Source organism: Emydura macquarii, unplaced genomic scaffold (assembly GCF_026122565.2).
Source record: "Emydura macquarii macquarii isolate MOO-44397 ecotype Brisbane River unplaced genomic scaffold, CSIRO-AGI_Emac_v2 contig_2897, whole genome shotgun sequence".
NCBI lineage: Eukaryota > Metazoa > Chordata > Testudines > Chelidae > Emydura > Emydura macquarii.
In genome coordinates, this window is record NW_027133034.1 from 4,110,626 (window position 1) to 4,127,856 (window position 17,231).

Here is a 17,231-nt window from a genome sequence, read left to right on the forward strand (position 1 = left end):
ATAATAAATAATAATTATGGGATAATAAATAGGGGATAATGTAATATTAATAAAATGACAATATTGTCTATTAAACTTTCTGAGCCAAATTCTCTGATTGTGTAACTCCATTGACTTCAGGGGAGTCACGGCAACAGAATTTGACCTAATAAATATTTAGAGTAATTTCTATAGAACACTATTGATTTCATCCTTATTAAAGTCTATAGGACAGTTGAACAATATAAGGAAGTTTTATTTGAAGAAGGAACCCAAAATGTTTTCCTTTTTTTTTACTGTTAAAAGAATATATGATATACAATTTTGTTCTTCTCCCAACTTGCTAATAATGCCAGAATAGTAATTAGCTAAATGGTTCAAAGTTTTCTCAAATAATTGTGCCTGAATGAACAGATGGGTTTATGCCAGGGTTGCAGATAAAAGGCCTTAACTTGATCTCATATTGATGTAAATCAGGAGTGATTTAACTGAAGTCAGTGGAGTTATATAGCTGTAAAACTGGTTTGCATGAGACCAGGATCAGGCACAAAGTTGTTAGTCATTAACCTGCGCTGTTAGTAACAATTGCTGCCAAGTAGTTTTCAGCATTCCCTACATGAACGTTTGTTTCAAAGCCTCAATTGATTTTACATAATTGCTTTGTGTACTTTATAAGCCTGTCTGGCAATGGAAGATTATGTCCTTTATTATGAATGTCTTGTATGTGAAAATAAGCTTTCCTCCTTTTTTGAGAGTTTGAGGGAGTATTTATTAAATAGTAGTATGGTTAAAAGTTTTTAATAATATGGGATAGGTAATAGTGAGACATTTGTTCTCCTTCTGACCTTCTCTTTTATTTTTCTATTATGTACCCAAATGCATTTTCCAGCATAGCCTGTTATAGTTTTTTCATTATTACTAATGGTGTTGACAGAGGCGAATGTTAATCATGATTGTAAGCAGAAGTGCCATTTATTAGATTTGTTTTCACACTGATTTACAGGACCTCAGAATCTGCACATTAGAAATGTACATTAAAAACCATGCACATTTTCAGATCCGACACTCTCTTGCCACACAGTACAGTAGTAAACATGTAGGGCATGATTCTGATCTCACCTGGACTGCAGTAATTCAGGAGTAATTCTGCTAAACTGGATAAAGTTAACCTGCTGTAAAACCAGTGTGAGATTAGTATTAGATGCTCTTGAGACCTGCCTCACTCCCATTATTCACACAAGTATTTCCATTGATTTCAGTAGGAACTATTTGCATGAGTGAGGAATTACAGGATCAGGACCCTAATTTGTAAAATATGAAGTTGAATGGGCAAGGTCAGGAAAATTTAATCTACATAATAAGAATCTTTGTTATCAAAAATGATTGCCCGTAGGGCTTCATCAGACAACATTTTCAGATTAACTAGCTGTGCAACTCAAAATATTATCCTAGCTGTATAATGAGGATTTACAAAAGAAAAGAAAAGACTACATTATTCCATTTACATTTTGTAAAGCATTGCTGAGCATTTCACTGAGACCAGAGCAATTTCTAGAGGACAGTTCATTAAAGATGGGCCTGAACCAAAACTGTGGATCTGAACAAATTCAAACTTTGGGTTTAGGATTTCAAATCCAAACCCAGATCTAGATGCAAATTTCATGACTGACTGCTAACTTTATTATGGATCAAAGAATAGCTCCCAGACCCAGAATTTGAGAGTTAGGTTCTCTTTATTTTTAAGGTAATTAGAATTTACATTATCTCATTGTTCTGAAATACACCTTTAATCCTCAAATTCAAATACTTCATTACTCAATCCTCTGAAATACCTATTTCTCATGTATTTATTGTTTTGTGATCACATGTATACTGTTTGCTGAACAACTGATGTGCAAGTTCATAGTCACCTGCATCATTGATAAGCAAAAAGTTACGAACAAAACAGAACACTTTATTATGGTTTTTGGAAACACAGCATAATTTAAGTGTTATTCCTGCTCCACATTAAGTCAATTAGAGTTTTGCTGTTATCTTCAGTGGAAGTAGAACTGAGTCATTTAATCAAATAAAAACTTTTTAAAACAAGTATATTTTGTAGCAAATAATATGAACATACATTGGATGCACATTTAAACCCAGTTGTAAAACTCAATCAGGGAATGGCATTCTTATAACACTCACTTATACCCAAAAATGGAAAACAACCCTAAAGCAAAAATCAGCCAGATCAATTAAAAATCTAGGAATTAATCTGCTATTTTATTGGAGGAATGCTATTAGTTAGCAAAGGTATAAAGCAAACCCAATTACAGTATACAGTAAATCCTAGTGATAGCCTAGCTTACAATGAAAACTCCAATGTGTCTGAATTATCTGCATGTTGTTTAGTAATGCTATGAACTGTCTCATCCAAAATTAGTTAGCACAAAATAAATCCCTTTCCTATTTTAAATTCTTTTTTTTAATTGCAAGACTATTTCAGATTCAGAATAGTAGCATTACAGAATGCAACTGTGATTTCACATTCATATCATAGATATGTTTCATCTCACTATTAGGGAGGCAGCCAGACAAAGACAATAAAAATGCCCCTTTTCTAGGTGTTGGCAATGGTTGGCTTAGAAATGTGTATATTTTAACATATGTATTGGTCTAAAAAAAGGCAATGCATTATCTACCAAATGCACTCATTCACAAGAACCAACATGGTTACAGACATTTTCCAAATGTTAAGACAGATGATTATCTGCAATATGAATATTTTCTCCTTTTTACTTTTATTTTTATAATTCCTTCTTTTAAAAAAATTGTTTTTTCTCTACAAAAATACATAGTTATATGAGAGTACCTTTTAATCTCACACTGTATACTTCATTCAGTTCTATTTAAATTGTACATAATATCGACTAAGATACTTTTCTCAAGCAAGTTTTGGTCACCAATGGATTCAGGCACTGAATCTATATAATCAAAATGTAAATTACATTGAATCTATATAATCAAAATGTAAATTACATCCTTTTATTATCTGGTTGGGGGGCTGCCCAAATGTCTTAAGAGGAGAAACAAACCCAGGTCCTTAAAACAAATCCTTGAAGAACTTTCTGTACTTTAAAAAATTTGAAATGAAGAAATATATTTTTGTTTGATTATTAAATTTATCAGCTAACAAAGTAGTTCATGAGACCTTAATAGGTACCTGTTTTTCATCATTGTATGTGAGAGAGAATATGATGATTGTACACTGGGAACTTCAATGTTTCATTTAATATTTTGTTCATGTATCCCAAGAAAAATGGTGTATGTTCATAAGGTTTCAGTGCCTATGATTTTTTTCCTAAATTCCTGAGTATTATTGAATCTCCATTATCTCCTACTACTGACTTTATGGTTTGGGGGTGCGAGCGACAATGTTATACTGTACATAAAATAACCATGGATATACTACATTTATAAAAAATATAAGAATTATACATTGCCTGCATTATTACTCAAAGTCATAACCCCGGATGATGATAATAATCTAAAAATAATTTACCTGCAGAATCAACAGATTGTAGAGCAAATAGAGAGGCAAAAGTCAGAGATTGAGTCAGAGATTGTTACATAGCACTCTCCACCAAACATATTTTCTCTTGATTCCCTATAATGTTGAAGGCTTCCCTGAAAACAAGTTGCATATAGTCTAGGTGATGCACCAGGGTAAAAAGTGATAATAAAGATTAAAGCTGTGTGAACCTTCCATGCATTGCCCAGCTTCACAAACTTCCACTAACTGCTGTGGGAATTCTGCAAAAGGAAGCTGAGCAGAATTTGACCTTTCATAACCAACCTGAAATTCAGCCTAGGTTTTCACAGGCTCATAAATCAATAACATGCCAAGTTTCATACAAATATGGGAATGAGTTTTGCATGAAAATTTCCTTTCCATTGGTGCCGAGAAAGACTTCATCTCAAAACCAAGCTAGACATTGCAGACACAGCTGTGTTTCTCTTTGAGTTTTGGTTTGAATCAGACCTGCAAATTTCCAGCAAAACAGAAAGGGAAAAGGTGTGTGCATGTGCGGGGAGGTTTATCAAATTCCATGCAAACTGAAACTACTCAGGTAATAAAGACAAAGAAGGGCTTGAGATAAAGAAGATATGCTAAATAAGGATTGAAATATACTTTAGACTGAAAATTGGTTGTATATGTCCCAAACTATAAAAAGAAACAAACAAAAATGTTAAAATGGATTGTAATAGGCAGTATGGGATTCTGACATACTTGTAGCTCTGAATATTTGTCTATTATTATATTTAAGTATGTTTCAAAATTAATGAACAACAGGATTAATCCTTCGCCCACTGACTTCAATAAGAGCATGATCAAATCCTTTTATCACCTTTATATCATTCAGTGAACACATATCCATAAAATCCATGTTGTGCCAACAAAAGTAAAATATGCTAATATTTCCAAAGCCAGTTAAACCACTGAAAGGGTTAACATTTAGAGTCTAGAAGACAACTGCGAGCATATTTTACATGTTTCTGAAATTATTTTCCTAATATTTTGTTCTAATTTTGTTGGGTCTCTGCATAGGCGCACAATCACTTTCTGTATCACCTTCAAACTTCTTACCCTGACCTTTAAGGCCCTCAATAAATCTTCCCTTGGCTATATCTTGTGTCCTATCACTTCCCTGACTATGACTTATGATATGTAACCTGGCACACTGGAATGCACCCTATTTGCTGCTCCCACACAAGTAGCTCTGCAGTTCCTGTGCAGTCCCCATTGTCAATGGAATATTATCTCCTGATCTCATTACCCATACTACTTTATTCTGCACTTTATAATGTCTCAACAGGACTCACTTCTTTTGGCACCTTTTTTTGCTACTATCTCACTTGGCTTGCATTCTGGGCACCATCCACCAAATCAAATATGTGTATTCATTTATTTTCAATCAGAAGTGAAACTATGAAAATAGATCCAGGACACTAAGCACATCAGACCTTACACTGTCACTCTGATAATCGTTCACCACTTTTCGACTCCCATAATTTGTTATTCGTCACTGTAAAAATCTCATATATACTGTAAAGTCTTAGGAGCAGAGACCTCTCAATTTATATGTTTGTAAGAGGCTCTGTCTACCTATGGTGCTGTACAAATAATAACAATAATAATAATAATACTTTTACATAGATATGACTGCCTGAGGTCGTTAATCATATACAGAAATCAAAATTCTCTGCACTGAATGCTTTTTCTCTTATATACTATTTGTTGCTAATTCAGTAGGATTGTTAGTCATACAGCATAGTATTAATGGAATACCATCATGTCTATGCAATAAGTAATGGAATTCCTTGCTGTTCCTGACTATCCACTCAAGATCGTACTTAGGAAAACTACTCTGTTCTCTGAGAGGAAATTACAACATACAAGTGCTGTAATTTGCAATGAAGAGGAAGAACAACTGTAAAACTAAGCGGTATTGTCATCTACCAGTAAAGTCATGCAAGTTCATACCAAATTAAGGCAAATTATTAAGATGCTGCTTTGTAACTAGGCAAATTTATAGCTGAATATATTACTCATAGTTCAAGAGCATTCAGTGTTTTGGGAATTGCATCATGTATTTTCAGTTCACCTAATGCAATTTAAAGTGTTTAATCAGAGACCACAGATTTTGGATGGAAGGATAATCAATATAAGAGCCTTTGAAAAACAAAGTGTATGGGGCATTTATCAATATTAATCTTATGACTAGCTCCCTCTGTAAATCAGTTTGTGATAACACATATAAAAGGATATTATATGAACATTATATTAGATCGAATTGTAGTATGTATGTTGTGCATTTTCCGTAAAAATAATTCATTTAAATGAAAGTCAATTAATATTAATGGTTTTTGATTTGCTAATATTTATTGTGTATGGAGATAGAAGGATCAATTTTGCTCCCATTGACTTCAGTGGGAGTTCTGGCCTTAACTTGGAGCATGAGAACCATAATAATGAATTTAATGCAATAAAATTTTAACAAAAAGTTTCAAATTCATTTGGTCAAAGTAATATTCAATGTTACATTTTATACTGAATTAAGAAGTAAAGTTAGTTGAATAATATACAGTGATGACTCATTTAGTGACATGCTATTTTTACGTATAATATCAAACTGACTTTCTGAGTTATGGTAGAACTAGGAGAATAATAATTAAAATTATTCACAGATATTTTGTTTGGAAAATGTAAAATTCTCCAGTATCTGAGAAATATTTTTCACAAATACATGTGAATTTCACAACATTTGCCAAATATCTTTGTGAATAATTTTAACCATTTTCCCCTAATCTAATCGCATATCAGAAAATCAAATAGTTTAATGTAGCACTTTCTCCAGTCTGAAAAGAAAAAAGTTTGCAGATCACTAAGCTTTACTTAGTCATTTGAAACATATTAGCAATGGTAGCATGTGTTAAAGACCAGGAAAGACTAGATCCTCATGCCCAAGACTGGACTTAAATATCATCATGGTAATCGATTAAAGATATTTATTATGTACTGAAATGTCATGGAGGCTTGTGTCAGGTGGTGGAGTGCCAGTGAGGAACTTAAGGATGAGTAGTCATGGTGGTAGGTGATATGCCCTGTAGTAAGCATTTGTAGTAATGGGACCTTATGTTACATAATACATGTCAATTGAAAACAGTGGTGTTTGTTATTATGTGGTGGACTGAGTTCAAGAAAGGAAAGTACATTGTTAAGTGTGGAAATCCATTATGGGTATAGAAACCCTTTGCTTTGTTGTCCTACAAGTTAATTAATTGTCAGGTATCTGTCTGCACAGTCATCATATATAAAGTAGTCAAATTTTCCTTAGATAAAATAATTTATAGTTTTCTCTTTATTGCATCTCCACTGCACCATTAGGAAAAACAAAAAAAAAAAACCAAACACAACACCCAGAACTCCCTTTTTCACTGAAATAGCATTAAAAAATCTTTTTCTTTTTTAAAAAGAAAGTGAAAAAACTAATACTCACATAATGTTAAATAGATATTAAAATTAGAAATAAATCAGACCCATCTAAAACAGATTTCCTATTAAAAATAATCCTACAAACTTATTATAAAATATGTATACTGGAATGAACTGCACACTTTGTCAGTGCAGTGGAGCTACAATTACCTAGGGTGTGGTCATCCCCTGTACATGAACATGCCCTGCAGCCAGTTTTTCAGTATTTTCAGCCACTGTTTTATTTGTTAGACCATGAAATACCATTGTGTGTCCAAGTCTGTAATCCCCCCTCCAGATATGAAGAAAACACCACTCAAATTCAAACAGATTCAAAGACTCACAAAAGATCTTTCATGTTTAAAAGTGTGTACCCAATGCTGTTTTCTAAGAAAATACATTGGACTTGTGGAGAAATGGTCTTACAATACTCTGGGGCCTGATTATCCACTCTGTCACACCACTTTTATGCCAGTGGAATAAAGTAGACAATCTGACCCTTTGTATTTAAATTTACAATTTTATTTCCCTCATTGCCAAAGACAATAGGTTGCAAAATGAAATATACACTGCTGAAGATAAAACATTACAAATCGGTGTAAAATATTCTAGTTCGTAGTAAACGGTTTATGGAAATCTTTGAATCTTTAACCCCCTTATCAGCATACTTGTTAATATAAAAAAGTTGATGAAATCATTAAAATCATCATCTAAATCTCTGCCCTTGGAAGAAATCGACAAACTGATAACTGACAAACTGATACTGTATATGCCTGAAGTGGCACCTAAAATGGAATCTGTTAATTGTGTAGTACATCAACAATAAATTAACACAAAATATTCATTTTAGTTAAGAAATATGGTGTTACAACTTGAACTCTGTTGTTACTGTGCTTTCAATAACCTCTTCCCTGACCTCTTAAATTTGCAATATTATGTGGGTACCAATATTGTATGTGTATGTTTGTTTGTTTTTAAATTCAGGCTATACACACACATACACACACTGTTCAGTAAAAGCAAAATAAATACTATCTTCTATTATCTAGTTCTCCAATGCTTAACTTGTAGCATAACTGTAGATACAAAATATATCGTTTTGAGTTTTATCTAAATGTTATACAAAAGAGCAATGTAAAATCCATTGCAGCACACTCATCAGCTTTAGAGACATAGAGGGTAACGTCCCAGCACAACTGAATTATTTGAAGCAGCTTCTGATAGCAAATCTCTTGATCCACTAGGCTCAGGTGGTTCTTTATTAGTACAAAGCAAATTATAAGGTACATGATGTGCTTTAAGTATTCTAGGTTTTGCTGTTAGACAACACACAGATCTGCAGATTCTGTTGATTCTTATGGTACACAAACAACCTATATATCTCTAGTAACATGTAAACATTATTCTGAAATTAGTATGGTATATGTTTATTACAAATAAGGTGGTGTGATCCTGCATTCTGTATGTATTGAATAATCCAGGCTCAGTTCAGTTGGCATTGTAAGTGTGCAGAGAAAACAGAATCAGGCCTAAAATTTATAGTAGATAAATTACATAATATTTAGATTGTCATTTCTCTCTCTGAAATAACACTTTTCTATAGTAGCTCCACTTAACTGATTCAAGACAAATATTTGCCCTACGAATTATGTTCTAAAATTGTTTTCTTCAGACTGCAATGCTGTGTGTCATCCTCCTCCCTCAGTGGCTGTTGTTAGGAGCCAAGAATTCTGTATGCTATACTGAGATGCATAGTATGCTTTGAATGGTACATTTTCAAGTGTCTTACTTGGTAGTCTTCCATGGGCAAAGGCTATGGATAGCAATGGGACTTGTGGTTCTAATCTGCTGCACATGGTGCCAAAAATCTATTCCAGTAAAAGTCATATTTTTGGGGACCCACAGCATATTAGCTTTATACAAGTATAGTCCATAACGAACAACCTTACAAAAAGGGAAGCCTTTATTTGTTTTCCAGAGATTTGGAATTGGTAAATAGACTTTAATATTTGTAATACTTATTGTTACTATACTTTTTGAGTAAACTGACAAGGTATACATACATATATCTGTCTGTTATGGCTATTCTTACAAACTCTCCAGCATACAGACATTTCAGTGGAATTGATAAACCATCAAATAGCTTAACTGCATACAATTCTTAATCTTACCTACTTTATTGTTTAAAAGCTTCTTGTTTTTTGTAACAAGGCCAAAATGTTGTAATTTCTAACATTTCAACTGATTGCCTTTTTTAAAAAAAATTTCACACTGTGATCTAAGATATTTATAATAAGAAAAGAGCAAATGTAAATACTAGACATAATAGCATCTGCCACTGATTACTGATAGTGAGTAAAGAGCAATTTCTTGAAGTACTTTTTTTTAATAATGATTTTACATTTTATATATATGTGGAAGATTATATATATATATTATATATATATATTATATATATAATCTTCCATATAGAAAAAGCATTTAAAGACTAAACTCTGAATTACTGTATAAAGCACAAAAACATCAGATAACTTTAAGGGACAAATCCTGCTCTCTTCAGTAAGTTGAGCACACTTTGACTCTAAATGTATTTTTGTAAGAAAACATGATTTTATTTGAAAATCTAGTAAAAGTAAATTTACTATAGTATATCCCTATCTGGAGCCAAGTGCATTCTGCTTAGCCTGAAACTCTTTCAGAAAAAGCAAACTTCCAGGGAAGCCTTTCAAAAGAAATACTAGCTTCCCCTGTTTTTAATGCCTTTATTGGGTCTGATTATGAAGTTTGCACTTTGTTCTTCATTACAAATAACCTTTAGTCTTGTGCTTTCTCTCATTCAAAAAACACATTGGAAAATAAAAGAGAATACTTTTCCTGAACAATTAAGGTCTTTCTCTTTCTCTCTCAGCAAAGGTCCCTGATTTTTCAGTCTGTGTACCTGATATCATATGTCAGAAAGATTATTGACATGTTTTTAAATTTCAAAAGTACTTCACAAATAAATTATTAACACCAATTACAATCTTAAATACTGCACACTTTCACACAAAGCTAGCAGTTTTATTTAACTACTGCTGTAAACTTAAATGCTGATAGCCCATATAATATGGCATAACATTTCTTTGAGAGCTAAACCATTATAAACATTCCTCTTTGTACGTGTACTATTATGCTTTTCTTCTTGGAACATGCTCATCTTATCACATTCAAAATGTACTATACTCAGACAATCAAGAATCCAAGGCCTTACCTTTACAAGCAAAGCTTGATTTCCCAGATCTGTTAAACTTCACTTCCACAGCAGACTGTGCCCTAAGGTCTGTGATCAACACTACAGTAACGGCATCAGACATGACCTCTATATATACACAAAGCAGTAATAGCAACAAGTGAATACTTAGATTCTTATTTCAATCCCACATTTATCAACTGATATTACTCATAGAAAGAGATCCTTCAAGCAATCACTTAATCTGCATTGAATTGGGAGGGACCTTGGTGATACATTTGGGAAAAAACAGAGCTTATTATACAATAGAGCAGATGAAAATAGCCACAGCTATTGCACGTACCACTCATTCTGTTAACCATGTAATATACATTGTCATTTTGACGTGTAGACCATTTCTCTTCCTCCATCACCTCCATGTCAATCCAATTCACTCATTCTTGCTTATGATGAAATGGGAAAAAAGGAAACACGAAAAGATTGTTATCCTAGATCTGTGTTTGTGGGACATTTTAAAGCCAGTTAGATTAACCATTGGGAAGATGTTAGCCTTGATAAGGGAAGCCCCACTGGCTTTCTGTCTCCTGCAGACAATGAAATCACATAGTTGTGTCTGTGCCTCTCTGTTTGGATTGTTCTATTTTAACACATAACAGATTGAGGGCTGCCTTCTATTTCTAATTAACTCAAGTTAAACTAATGAGAGAGAGAGAGGCGGGAGGGAAAGCTAAGAAGAGAAGAGAGATCATGAGTTAGAAGGGATTGAATTACAATTTAAAGGGGATGGAGAAAGGGGAAAAAAGATAGATACAGTTAGGTTGCATTCTTGGAGGTAGTGCGTTTGCATGGTTTCCATGAAAAGACAATGCTATTCTGTAAAATTACAAAATAAATATATAAAATCCAATTTTATGTTATATTCCTGTCTCTTGTTAGGAAGTATTTCAGCACCCACAGGGGAACAGCTCAGATTCCAAAATCTGGATATTGCTATCCCACGAGCGCTGTTCCTACCTTGCACCCACCCCTAAAAAACACATGATTTGTTGATGCAGTTATGTTTGCCAGTCAAAATACCACTTATAGTTATGAAGTGTTCATGGAAGGAGGTGGTATCTGATTGTTCTTTTGAAACGTCCTTTAAACTTCCAGCAAAATGGCAGGTTTTTTATTATTCTAATAAAAATTAAAGCATCTTCCCCTAGGATGCCAGTTAAAAATATAAAATATAACAAGAAGTTAGGAGTGAAGGATCTAATGCAGTGCTCACGCACCATGCTTCCTAAGATGTAAAAGAGCATAATCTGCAGATCATTACTTCAACTTTCATCACTATAATTACATCTCTATAAATTATAAATTACTCTATAAATTACATCTATTTGTATAAAATATACAACAGTTATATTACGGCATATATTTTTGATGCTACTTCTTTGGAAGTCTTCCTATGTAAAGATATGAATGCAAGCTTCTGGTATCATAAACATAAACACAGTGGCCCTGATTCTAATCTCACTTATACCAGTTCTACACTGCTATTACTTCACTGACTGTGGAGGGGCTACTCCTGATATATACTGTGAGACTAGAATCAGGCCCAATATGTGTGTGTATTTAGTGGGTGTTAACAGCAACATGTTCCTTGTCTAGCCTCTTCTTCAGTGAAGGCATCAAATTAATTAACACATGTTTTCTGGCTGGGCCTTCTGGTATCTCCTTTCTCTTCTGTCCAGTGCCAGAAATGCAAGCGTCATGGCAAGCACAAGAGGAGATAGTGAATGTCTCTGCTGAAGTTGTAATGCAGGCAATGCCACATACCAGAGAGGACAGCTTCTCCCTTAACACACACACCACAGAGAGACTTGTTAAAGGAGAAATCAGAGTGTGAAGATGTTCAGATTGGGGAAGTAGAGGCTGAGGTATGACAGGGAGCATCAAGCCAAGAAAGGGGGAACAAGAGAGCTGGGTGACAGAGGGCCATGTCAAGCTTGGGAGGGAGGGATAACAGTTTAGGAAGAAAAGCCAGGCTAGTAATGAGAGTGCAGTGAAGATGGGTTCAGGCTGGAGAGGGTGAAGAAGGGCAGGTGAGAAGGGAGAGTTAAGCTGTGAAAGGGTGGCATAAAGAATAGTGTCAGGTTGAATAAGGGGGTTCAAGCCAGGGAAGTGAGGGAAAATATTGCAAAGGCAATCATTTAGAGGGGCAGGAGAGGGGTCAAATCTGAGACGTTAGAAAGGGGGTTGGGTAAGGAGAGGGAGGAGTTTCAGTAGGAGGTGGAGTGTGGCGAGGTAGAGCTGTCAGGACAGAAAAGGGGAGAAAGGCAGGGTGGAGGAGGAAAGGTTTGTCAGGATGGGTAAGAGGATGGGGCAAAGGGAAGACCAGATCTGGGGTTTCCTCAGGTTTCAATTCATTATCAACTTGAAAGTAGGAGTCCTTGTCCAAAGCTCTGCTGTATGTATATGTGCATCTGTCTCTCTGCCATGGCTCCGATTGGGGTTAATAAAAGCACTGGCTGGTTTAGCAAAAGCCGAGGGGATGTGACAGGTAACTGAGAAGGAAATCACTGGCTGCCTTTGGCTTGCGGTGGTTATTTGTGTCTAACGAGGCTAGGTCGTCGCCAGCCTCTTTGCAGATGAAATGAAGCGATGGGCTGAAGCAGGGCAAAGGAGGCGCCGTGTCCTGACAGGCTGAGGTGTGACCTGATGAATCCTAACCATCCCGGACATCTTCAGAAGAACAAGTAGAGAGAAGGGAGGGGGTGGAGGGGTGCAAAGCCAGAGACCAGACTTTGGGTAGGAGAGAAGGGGTTAGGGAGGGAGAAGGGAAAGTGAGATTATAGATCTCCTCCTTTCAGATCTAATACAAAGCCCACTTATACCATAATCACTGCCTCTGGGATCTGGACCTATTTTGCTGAAGGTATTGTTACCATTCTCCCTTCATTTAGTTAAAAATATCTCTAGATAGATGTCTCACATCCAGGTACAATTTTCAACAGGTTTTTTGTATACAATATTGTGAGGGAAAACAAAGATTTTCTCTCTAAATGCACTCAGTAAATATGCCACAAAAGAAATGCTTGGGAAGACATACAGCTTGATTTTCAGATCGTGTAAGTACATATGGACTTGTACAGTGGTGTGCACTTGTATATTTGTAACTATGAACCTACTTTGCACATCCAGAGGTGTGTACTGCTGATTAGTAAGAACAAATACTCATGGAAAGCTAAACACATCTCAGCATTTGAGCATTCACAGGAAGCTATGTGTGCACAAATATGTGCCTACCTATGATTTAAACCAATAATAGACTTCTAAATATTCATAAAAGTAAATTGCAAAAAAAAAATTGGTAGGGAAAAGGGGTTGTGTAAACACACTTATAAATAATCTATTTTGACTGAAAATATACACAAATAATAAGACTAGTTGTTTGACATGACAAAAAAAAAAAAGAGTGAGAAATAAAACTAATAATTTTAATTTAAAATGTGAAAGTTGGTGGCACAGAATATTTTAATTATTAAATTATTCTCCACTTGAAAAGTGCTAGTAGCTGTCATTAATAGTTTAAAAACAAATAAAGATAGCATAGTTTGATCTGATAAAGCATGTTATACATTCTTAAATTACAGTTACATTAGAGATCTGTCATCATTAAATAAACCAGTATAGCAAAAAAAAAGTGTGACAGACACTATGGTCCTGCTTCTCCACTTTCATGTGTGGAAATGGAGTGCAAAATGCTACCATTCTGAATTGATTTTACACTTATTTTACATTTTTCATAGGTGTAAAAAACTAAACAAGTACAAGGCAGTGGATATTCAGGCCCCAGGATTTTTCTGTGAAAAACTCCTAATTGTCACTGGTTTGTTACAGAAATCACAGCCTGATCCAATGCCCATTAAAGTTAATGGGAGTCAATGGTCATTGACTCAGCCCAGAATGAAACTAATCAAACTTTTCACCACATTCTTATACCAAGACATTTAGAACACCGTGCAGCAGCGATTACACCAACATTCTTATTCTCCATATATGCAAACATATTAACAATACATTCTCAGTTACTGACAATGATCCAAGACACTGAGTGATTTTTAAGGCAAGACAGAAACTGGCCTCCACATTTGCCAGTGCAAATAATGGAGGTCTAGTTGAGGTAGGATTGTTGGCATTTTCACTGCTTTCCCCCCCCAAGAAAAAGGTTTAAAAAATTGACCAGGCCAGTTCCTACAGAAAGGGGGGCCAGGCCTGAGTCCTTTGGAAAACCACCCTGTAATATTTGTGACTTTATAGCCAGGAAATACTCTCTTAATATATGAAGGGAAAATGCACAAAATAAGTTTTACAGTATTTTAACTGACAGTTCTGGATTTTGAAAATGAACGAAAGTTAACTGTATGCTCAGCGGCTCAGATTATTTCTCATGTCACAGTCTCATTGCCCAGCAATAGTTGCTCATGTCTATGTTTAAATCTATTATGTTTGAAAAAATGGGTGGAAAATCTCTCTCTTTTGCTGGTGAAATATTACCAAAATAAATAGGAAGGAAAGGGGCCTTTTCTGGTGTATGTGCGCACGTACGCATGTGTGTGGATATGCTGTGAGGGTCAGAGAGAGGCTAGATTTACAAACCAAAATCTGTAAAGTATTTTTTTAATGAAAATTACATTTTTCACAATGCATAATTTCTCATAGCCTCACTGAGCAAACTGAACTTCCTACTGGGACATAACCGCAAACAAACATTACACGAAATGATTCATTCATGAAAAAAAGAAAACAAAATGGTGGATACAAATTACTGTCGCCCCACCACGACTACATTAGCATAATGTGAGGCCACTCTATGCAAAATGTAAGGAGAGCTCTAACATGCTCCTATGTTTCATGTATAGCAGATATCCTAGCAGTGTAGTTTACACAGATACAATAATCAGATAGCCAACTATCTCATTTAGAGCTAAATTGTGCTCCTCTTTTATTTAGCTAAACGGGGACATATGTTCCTCAACCTTCCCTTGCTTGACCTACCAAGACCTTGGGTCTGGTTGGACTGCAGCTCCTACTCTTAGGATATTCTCCTCTATGAGAAAGTGGATGGAGAGGGGCAGGGAATGGATGGGCCCTGAGCTATGACCCCTTCCCCTTCTCACTGGCCAGAGTAGCCACACATAGTAGCCTAGGCACAAACAAAAGAGTAAGCTCCACCTTTGCAAAAATCGCAATAACTTGCCTCTTCCTGGAGCAAAAGGAGAGCATATTAGGAACAGTGCTTCAGAGGGCTATCTCTGGGGTACAATGCTAGAGCTGGTTGGAAAATGGTTAAGTGTATTCCAAACAACTGGCCCCAAAATCTTCAGAAACAAAATCTCCAAAAGAAACAAAAAATCCCACAACAACTCCACCACCACACAAGAAATGAAAAATGTTGGGGAAGGGGAGTTTCTTCTAAATTTTCAGGGGAAATTTTTCACTGAAAAACTGAAAAATAACTTTTTGATTTTTTAAAAAACTGATTTTTTTTTTTTTTGGAGGGGGGATGTTCATTCAAACCCCAGAAAATTCAAAAACCATGCAAAAATTCTACAAAAAATTTCATTTGTAAAGAAAGTCATTTTTTGCCAAAAGCAATAATGTCAATGGAAGAAATTATGACCAGCTCCATACAGTACCTCCTGGGCTACTCCTGGGTGGCCCAATTTATGTACAATCCAATGGTCAGGGCCTTAGGGCATGATCTTGTGCTAATGTAGAAAAAAATGAAGGGCCTGAATCTCCTTTCATGTCAAACAATTTAAATTAAAAGTAGGAGCAACTACATTCACGTTAATGGAGTTATACCAGCAGGAGAACAAAATCAGATGCTAGCAGTTAGCACAAATAAATTTTGCTTCAAATTTAAATACAATTTGCTTTGCTGTCATCTTCCAGAGAGAAAATAAAGGTTCCTTCATTTTTGTTAGCCTCCCACGACATATGAACAAGTAGAGAACAGTCTGCTATACTACAGCAAGCCCCCATGCACACTCCAGGCTCCCATCTCTCTCCTGCAAAACAGGTGGAGTTTACAGGCTCTCAGACTGCAGTTATCACTGTTCAATCAAGAAGCCTGCTTCTTGAAAAGAAGTTAAGTGGCAATGCCAAGCCATTAATAATCTTTCCCATATATATACTAGTCATATTTTTATCAGACAGATCATAATTTAAGATACAAGTTTGCTTTCAAATCAAGTCTCTAACATTAAGCCTTTTAAGAAAGTTATTTTCTAAAAGACTTATCATAACATAAAAACACTTCCATTTTGCAAGCCACTACTCTATACCCAAAGATCCATGAATCTAGTGACTAGACAGCCACCAGCTTTATGCTATATTTCATCCCATGCTGCTGAATTATGGTTGAGGAGCTCAGCTTTCATTTAAATAATATATTAATACCCCTTTCGGTTGTACAAATAACCTTAAAACTGTGAACCAAACATTTGGGATGCAGTGACTATGCCTGAGTCTGCAGAGAGCTTAAAACAATAACTGAGAGATGTGTATTGCCCCATCTTTTTTAGGACCCCATGACTCAATAGCTGTAGAATGTAATATTTTTCCAAAATGCCACACAATATAATATTTTACCATGGAATTTGATATTTTGCTGCAGTCAGGTGCTTGACCTTGTAGAACCTGCCCAAGGATGCCTCTTGCTCTCCGGCTTTCCTCATGAGAGGGAATTAATTGGCACACATGCAAAAGGAGGTTTTTTTGCCAGATGCCTGAACAATGCTGAGGGAGCCAACAGCAGGAGAGTGGAGCTGGGCCACCTACCAAGTAAAGCCAAAAAAAAATCCTCCAAAATTATTACTGAAAATAACTATTGGTGAATTTTATATCAATGAAGATTTTCAACCATGAGCCACAACTGCATGTGATTTGCTGAGGGAGATAAGGGCATTTCCTGGAAATATTCTCACTGAATGTCGCCACACAATGTAAAGGTCATTG

The 17,231-nt window shown here is 35.4% G+C and overlaps 1 protein-coding gene across 1 annotated transcript in view; it reads right to left on the reverse strand.

Moving 5' to 3' along the window:
* The window catches only part of ALDH1A1 (aldehyde dehydrogenase 1 family member A1), a 69,912-nt gene extending 59,168 nt beyond the window's left edge, over positions 1–10,744 (reverse strand). Inside the window, exon 1 of the mRNA XM_067569084.1 lies at positions 10,567–10,744. The gene's annotated coding sequence lies outside the window, so the exon portion shown is untranslated. The remainder of the gene's footprint in view (positions 1–10,566) is intronic.
* Positions 10,745–17,231: the final 6,487 nt, after the last annotated feature.